Source organism: Molossus molossus, unplaced genomic scaffold (assembly GCF_014108415.1).
Source record: "Molossus molossus isolate mMolMol1 unplaced genomic scaffold, mMolMol1.p scaffold_m16_p_2, whole genome shotgun sequence".
Classification (NCBI taxonomy): Eukaryota; Metazoa; Chordata; class Mammalia; order Chiroptera; family Molossidae; genus Molossus; species Molossus molossus.
The window spans coordinates 114,562,698-114,570,119 of record NW_023425355.1 but is presented as its reverse complement, the minus strand read 5'-3'; positions in this window follow the sequence as shown (position 1 = coordinate 114,570,119).

Below are 7,422 nucleotides of genomic sequence, written 5' to 3'. Positions count from 1 at the left end.
ATTCTCACCCTCGGATATTTTTCCATTTATCTTCAGACAGAGGTGGGGAGAGAGAGAGACACATCGACATGAGAGGGACACATCGACTGGTTGCCTCCCACACGACCCCGGGCCAGGGATGAACCACAACCGAGGTATGTGCCCTTGACCGGAATCGAACCCGCAACTCTTTGGTCCAGTGGCCAACACTCTAATGCTGAGCCAAACCGGCCAGGGCTGATTATATTGATTTAAAATGCAATTTTACCCTAGCTAGCGTGGCTCAGTTGGTTGGGTGTTGTCCCATGCACTGAAAGGTTGCTGGTTCAATTTCTGGTCAGGCACATACCTGGGTTGCAGGCTTGATCCCGGGTACAGGGTGTGCTGATTAATGTTTCGCTTTCACAATGATGTTTCTCTCTCTCTCTCTCCCTCTCCCTACCTCTCTCTCTAAAAAAAAAAAAATCAATTAAAAAATCATTTTTAAAAAATGCAATTTATCTGTTAAATATAATAAAACTGGGCTTATATTTTCATCATTAAAAAGTTCACTTTCATTGTATTTTACAAAAATACCAGTCCACCATGGATTTGAAATAAAAAATTTTAAGTTGGTTTTTTTTTTTTTAAATTTTTTTTTCCCTTCATTGATTTTTAGAGAGAGAAGAAGTGAGAGGGAGAGAGATATAAAAACATCGATGAGAGAGAACATCAATTGGCCACCTCCTGCATGCCCCCCACTGGGGATCAGGCCCACAAGCTAGGCATGTGCCCTGACCGGGAATCGAACCGGCAACCTCCTGGTGCATGGGTCGACGCTCAACCACTGAGCCACACCAGCCGGACTTAAGTTGGTCCTTACCACAGTACAGAAGTAGTGCCCCAGTGGAACCCCTGTCTGTCCCGCTACCCCACTCCCACCTTGTGTGGCAACAACCGTACTTGTTCTTTGAGAGGAAAAAGAAGGTGCTATTGAGCTAGAAACTGTCCACAAAATGCCTGGAAGCAGAAAAGAAAATCAACTAATTCAGTGCAAAACTACTTTAAGAAGAAAAACAAAAAATATCAGCTAATGAAAATTCTCCCCATAAAAGCCAACCATGAAAATTCCAAACTGAACTAAATCCACTTAAACATGTTTTTCACTATAAAATACCCTAAAATCAGAAATGTAAAAACTAAGAATGGAAATGGCCAGACAGGTAGAAATAAATGCAAGAGAGTTGATTGAACTCAGGAAAGAAATTGAAGTCAAAGTAAAAGACAACCATCTCAAATGAATAAATTACAAGGCACCCAAGGGAGAATAGATTCAAATGGAAATTTAATAAAGGATACCGCATAAAGATGGGGGGGAAAAGAAAGTGAAAAGCAAGTAAACAAAAGGGTCAGAAAAAAGTGGATGAAATGGAAAATATACAAAAAAACTCCAACATAAATATAATTTGAGTCCTTTAGAAAAACAACAATGGAAGAAAGCTAATTTTTCAAAACTAATCCAAGAAAACTTTCCAGAAATAAGAAATATCTACATAAAGGGAATGGGAAGAGATCAACTAAAGAATGTACGTGCATTGCCCATGGACACAGACAATAGGGTGGTGAAGGTCTGGGGCAGGGTGGGAACCAGGAGGAGGGGAGCAATGGGGGAAAAAGGGGGGGACATCTGTAATACTCTCAACAATAAAGATGAAAGAAATGCCCTGGGTGGTTTGGTTCAGCGGTTGGAGCGTCAGCCTGTGGACCAGAGAGTCCCAGGTTCGGTTCCCGCTAGGGGCACATACCAAAAAATAATAATAATAAATAAAATTTAAAGAGAGAGAGAGAGAGAGAGAGAGAGAGAAGTGCTGGGAGAATTAAAAAACAAAAAAGAGAAAAAACTACATATTGAAAGGGCCCACCACAAACCTGGGAAAACTGACCTGAATCCATCAACTCTGAGAAGTATCTTAAGGAAACTGGAGACTTCCAGTGGTTCTCAACCTTCCTAATGCCGCGGTCCTTTAATACAGTTCCTCAAGTTGTGGTGACCCCCAACCATAAAATTATTTTCGTTGCTACTTCTTAATTGTAATTTTGCTACTGTTATGTCTCAGGCGACCCTGTGAAAGGGTTGTTCAACCCCCAAATGGGTCACAACCCACAGGTTGGGAACCGCTGCTAGAGACAAAGAAAAGATCTTAAGGGCTTCCAGGCAGTAGGTCAAATGACTAGTATAAGAAAAAATTTAGCCCTGCCTGGTTTGGCTCAGCGGTTAGAGCAATGGCCTGCAGACTAATGAGTCACTGGTTCGATTCCCATCAAGGGCATGTACCTCGGTTGTGGTTCGTCCGACCCTAGTCAGGGTCCTGCAGGCAACCAATCTATGTGTCTCTCTCACATCGATGTTTTTTTCTCTCTCTCCCCCCTCCCTCCCACTCTATCTGAAGATAAATGGAAAAATATCCTCGGGTGAGGAATAAAAAAAAAAGTTACCTGGCACCAGACCTCAAGAGTGATGCACAAAGTATTGCAAGAGTGGAACAGCATTTCCAAGAAACCCAAGGAAACAAAATGCAAGCCAAGAATTTTTTATCTAGCCTGGCTGCCATTTAAGAAATCCTGTACATAGATAGTCTTCGCAGAGAGTAGTCATGGTTTCCGGCTTCAGCGGTGCTTAGAACCGGTGCTCCAGCCAATCCAGCCAGTCACCCAGATCCAGCCTTCTGCCACCTCCTCACAGCGCCCAGGACAGCCCCAAGGTCCCACCCCCACTCTAGCGACGCCAGCGGCCTGTCCTCAGCCGCCCACCAGGACCCGGAGGCCACCACCCACCGCCAGATCAACCTGGAGCCCTACGCTTCCTACGTCTACCTGTCCACGTCGCACTGCTTTGACCGCGATGACGTGGCTTTGAAGAACTTTGCCAAGTATTTCCTTCCCCAACCTCATGAGGAGGGAACATGCTGAGAAACTGATGAGGCTGCAGAACCAACGAGGTGGCGGAATCTTCCTCCAGGACATCAAGAACCCAGACCGTGACGACTGGGAGGATGGGCTGAACGCGATGGAGTGTGCATTACACGTGGGAAAAGTGTGAATCAGTCACTACTGGACTTGCACAAACTGGTCATTCATAAAAATGACCCTCACTTGTGTGACTTCATTGAGAGGCACTACCTGAATGAGCAGGTGAAATCCATCAGAGAACTGGGAGGCCACTTGCGCAGGTGGGGGGCCCCTGAGTCTGGCAGGGCAGAGCATCTCTTTGACAAGCCCACCCTGGGAGACAGTGACGAGAGCTAAACCTCAGGCTGGCTGCCCATAGCCACGGGGGTGACTTCCCTGGTCACCAAGGCAGTACGTGCATGTTGGAGTTACCTTTACCTTTTCTACAGCTTGTACCAAATCATCCACTTACATCTTTTCATGTGTACCATTCCTTCAAATAAAGCAATTTGGTTCCCCCGCCCAGAAAAAGGAAAAGAAATAATATATATAGAAAACAAGTTTCGACTTTGAAACACTCTTAAAACACACAAAAATAGGCTTGACAAATGAAAAAAAAAAAAAAAGACATCATTTTGAATAGGAAAAAATATGTATATCATCAGTGTGCTCCAGAGAATATGAAATATACACAGATTTATTTTAAGGAATTGGTTCATGTGGTTGTGGGAGCAGGCCAGCAAACTGGAAATTCAGGCAGTACTTCTGTTACAGTCTTGGGGTAGAATTCCTTCATATAAGAACAGTCATATCGGATTAAAGGCCCACCTATTCTAGTATGACCTCATAATCACAAATTCAACAACCCTATTCCCAAATAGTCACATTCTGTGGTACCAGGGGTTAGAACTTCAACATATCTTTTTGGTGGATGAAATTCAACCCACAACAACATCACAAGAATGTCAGTTCTCTCTAGGTTAATGAACTAACTTAATGTGATCCCAATGAAAATAAAAATGTTTCTATGGAGCTAGACATGTTGATCCTAAAGTTTATATGTGCAAAACTGAAAACCAAGAAAACAATGAAAAGGGAAAGTTACATACATGAACTAGCCCTGCCAGATATTAAAACAAAGCTTCTCTGATTAAAGCAGTATGGCACTGGTGCATTAAAAGACAGACAAGCCAATGGAACAGAATAGAAAGTCCAGAGACAGACTGAAGTCCATATGGAAATTTAGTATATGATAAAGATGGCATCTCAAATCACAGGGTAAAGGCAGACTTTTCAATAAATAATGTGGGGGCAACAGGATACTCATTTTAAAAAAGATAAAACTAAATCCACATCTCTCAGCATATACAAGAAAAACTTCCAAATGGATGAGAGACCTAAATTTTCTTTTTTTTAGTACGTGCCCCTAGCAGGAACTGAACCCAGGACTCTCTGGTCCGCAGGCCAATGCTCCAACCGCTGAGCCAAACCGGCCAGGGCAAATTTTTAAAAAATTTTATTGATTGATTTGAGAGAGAGAAACATCTGATTTGTTGTTCCACTTATTTATGCATTCATTGATTGATTCTTGTATGTGCCCTGACCAGGGATCAAACCCCCCAACCTTGGCGTATCGGGATGAGGCTCTAACCAACTGAGCTACCCAGCCAGGGCGAGAGATCTAAATTTTAAAGAGAAAGAAACCACCCAAGTACTAGAAAAAAGCAAAGTGAATTATTTTATTTTATTTTATTTTATTGATTGATTTTAGAGAGAGAGGAAGGGAGAAGGAGAGAAAGATAGAAACATCAATGAGAGAGAACATCAATTGGCCACCTGCTGTACACCTCCGACTGGGGATCAGGCCTACAACCTGGGCATGTGCCCTGACTGGGAATTGAATCTGCGACCTCTTGGTGTACAGGTCGATGCTCAACCACTGAGCCACACCGGCCGGGCCAAAATGAATGATTTTATAGTCCAAGTGTAGGAAACAACTTTTCTAACTTGGCTCAAAATTCAGATGCAATAAAATATAAATGCTGATAAATGTGAGCATTAAAAAATTTTTAATTTTAAATAACTTTGCTGAAGTATATTTTAGATATCATATAATGTATCTATTTCAATGATGTTTAGTAAATTTACCAAGTTGTACAAAATCACCATAAATAGGTTTAGAACATTCTCAACACCCCAGTAAGATCCCTCATGCACATTTACTATTAATCCCATTCTCCACCTGGCCCCTTTCCCCAGGCAACCATTACTCTACTTTACATATTTGCCTTTTCTGGACATTTTATATAAATGACATCACACAGTGTGTAGACTCTTGTATATGGCTTCTTTCACTGGGCGTGTTTTTGAGGTTCCGTTATGTCATAGCATGTATCCATAGTTCATTCATTTTTTATTATTGAATAGTATTCCTTGTAAGGATATACCACCTTTTGTCTATCCATTCACAATGTGAGACTACTATGAGTAATGGTGATACAAACACCAAAAGATGAATGCCAACTAGGAGAAAATATCTGCAACATACAGCAATATAAACTACTAATATCTCAAATTTATAAACAACGTTCAAATTTGAAAGAAGTCCAAAATTCCTATTTAGAAATGAACCAATGACACGAACAGACAATTCCCCTAAAGAGATATTAAAATGGCCCTTAAACATGAAAAGATGTTCAAAGTCACTTATAATAAGAATGCAAATTATTACATAGAAACAAACACAGGGAGGCAGCCAAAATGAGGAGACCAAGAAACATGCCCCAAATGAAAGAACAGAACAAAACTCCAGGAAAAGAATGAAATGAAATGGAGATAAGCAATCTAACAAATGCACAGTTCAAAACACTGATTATAAGGACGCTCAATGAATTTAGTGAGCAGAAATGAAGGGTACACTAACTGAAATAAAGAATAATTTATAGGGAATCAATAGTAGAGCAGGTGAAACCAAAATGCAAACCATTGATTTGGAATATAAGGAAGCAGAAAACACCCAATCAGAACAACAAAAAGAAAAAAGAATCCAAAAAGATGAGGATAGTATAAGGAGCCTGTGGGACAACTTCAAGCGTACTAACATTTACATCATGGGAGTGCCAGAAGGAGAAGAGAGAGGGCAAGAAATTGAAAACCTATTTGAAAAAAACAATGACAGAAAACTTCCCTAACTTGGTGAAGGAAACAGACATACAAGTCCAGGAAGCACAGAGAGTTCCAAACAAGATGAACCCAAAGAGGTCCACACCAAGACATATCATCATCAAAATGCCAAAAGTTAAAGACAAAGAGAGAATCTTAAAAGCAGCAAGAGAAAAGCAGTTAGTTACCCACAACAGAGCTCCCATAAGGCTGTCAGCCAATTTCTCAAAAGAAACATTGCAGGCCAGGAGGAAGTGGCAAGAAATATTTAAAGTGATGAAAAGCAAGGACCTACAACCAAGATTACGCTATCCTGCAAAGCTATCATTTAGAATAGATGGACATACAAAGAGTTTCCCAGACAAGAAAAAGCTAAAGGAGTTCATCACCACCAAACCAGTATTATATGAAATGTTGATGGGTCTTCTTGACCCATCACACAAAAATACGAACAATAAAATGGCAATAACTACATATCTATCAACAATTCAATCTACAAACAAAATGAGCAAGCAGAACAGAAACAGACTCATAGATACAGAGAACTCTTTGTTGGTTGCCAGATGGGAGGGGGGTAGGGTGGAATGGGTAAAAAAGATGCAGGGATTAAGAAGTACAAATTGGTTGTTAGACTGACTAACCTCAAATGAAAAGGGGAAGGGGGCGGGAAGAGATAAACCAAAAAACTTATATGCATATAACCAACAGACACAGACAACAGTGTGGGGAAAGCAGGAGGGGGGTGGGACCGGGGAGGAGGGGGTCAAGGGGCAGGGGAAGAGGGACGTCTGTAATACATTCAACAATAAAGATAAGTTTAAAAACATAAAAAAATAAAGTGTTTTGAAGGTTGACAAAAAAAGAATGCAAATTAAAACTATACTGAGAACACTGACTAGGAAGGCTATAATAAAAACGACAGGAAATAACAAGTGTTAGTGAGGATGTACAGAGATTGGAAGCCTCATACACTGCTGGTGGGAATGTAAAATGTTGCAGGCATTTTGCAAGACAGTCTGGCAGTTCCTCAAAAGATTAAACATAGAGTTACTATATGACCAGCCATCCTGCTCCTAGGTAGCTACCAAAGAAACATGAAAACATACATCCACACAAAAACTTGTACATGAATGTTCATGGCAGCATTATTCATAATAGCCCCAAATGGAAACAACCCAAATGTCTACCACCTGATTCATGGATAAATGAAATGTGGTGTATACACATAGTGGAATAGTATTCTACCATCAAAGGGAATGAAGTACTAATACATGCTACAATATGGATGAACCTTGAAAACATGCTAAGTGAAAAAAGCCAGACACAAAATGTCACACTGTATGATTTCATTCA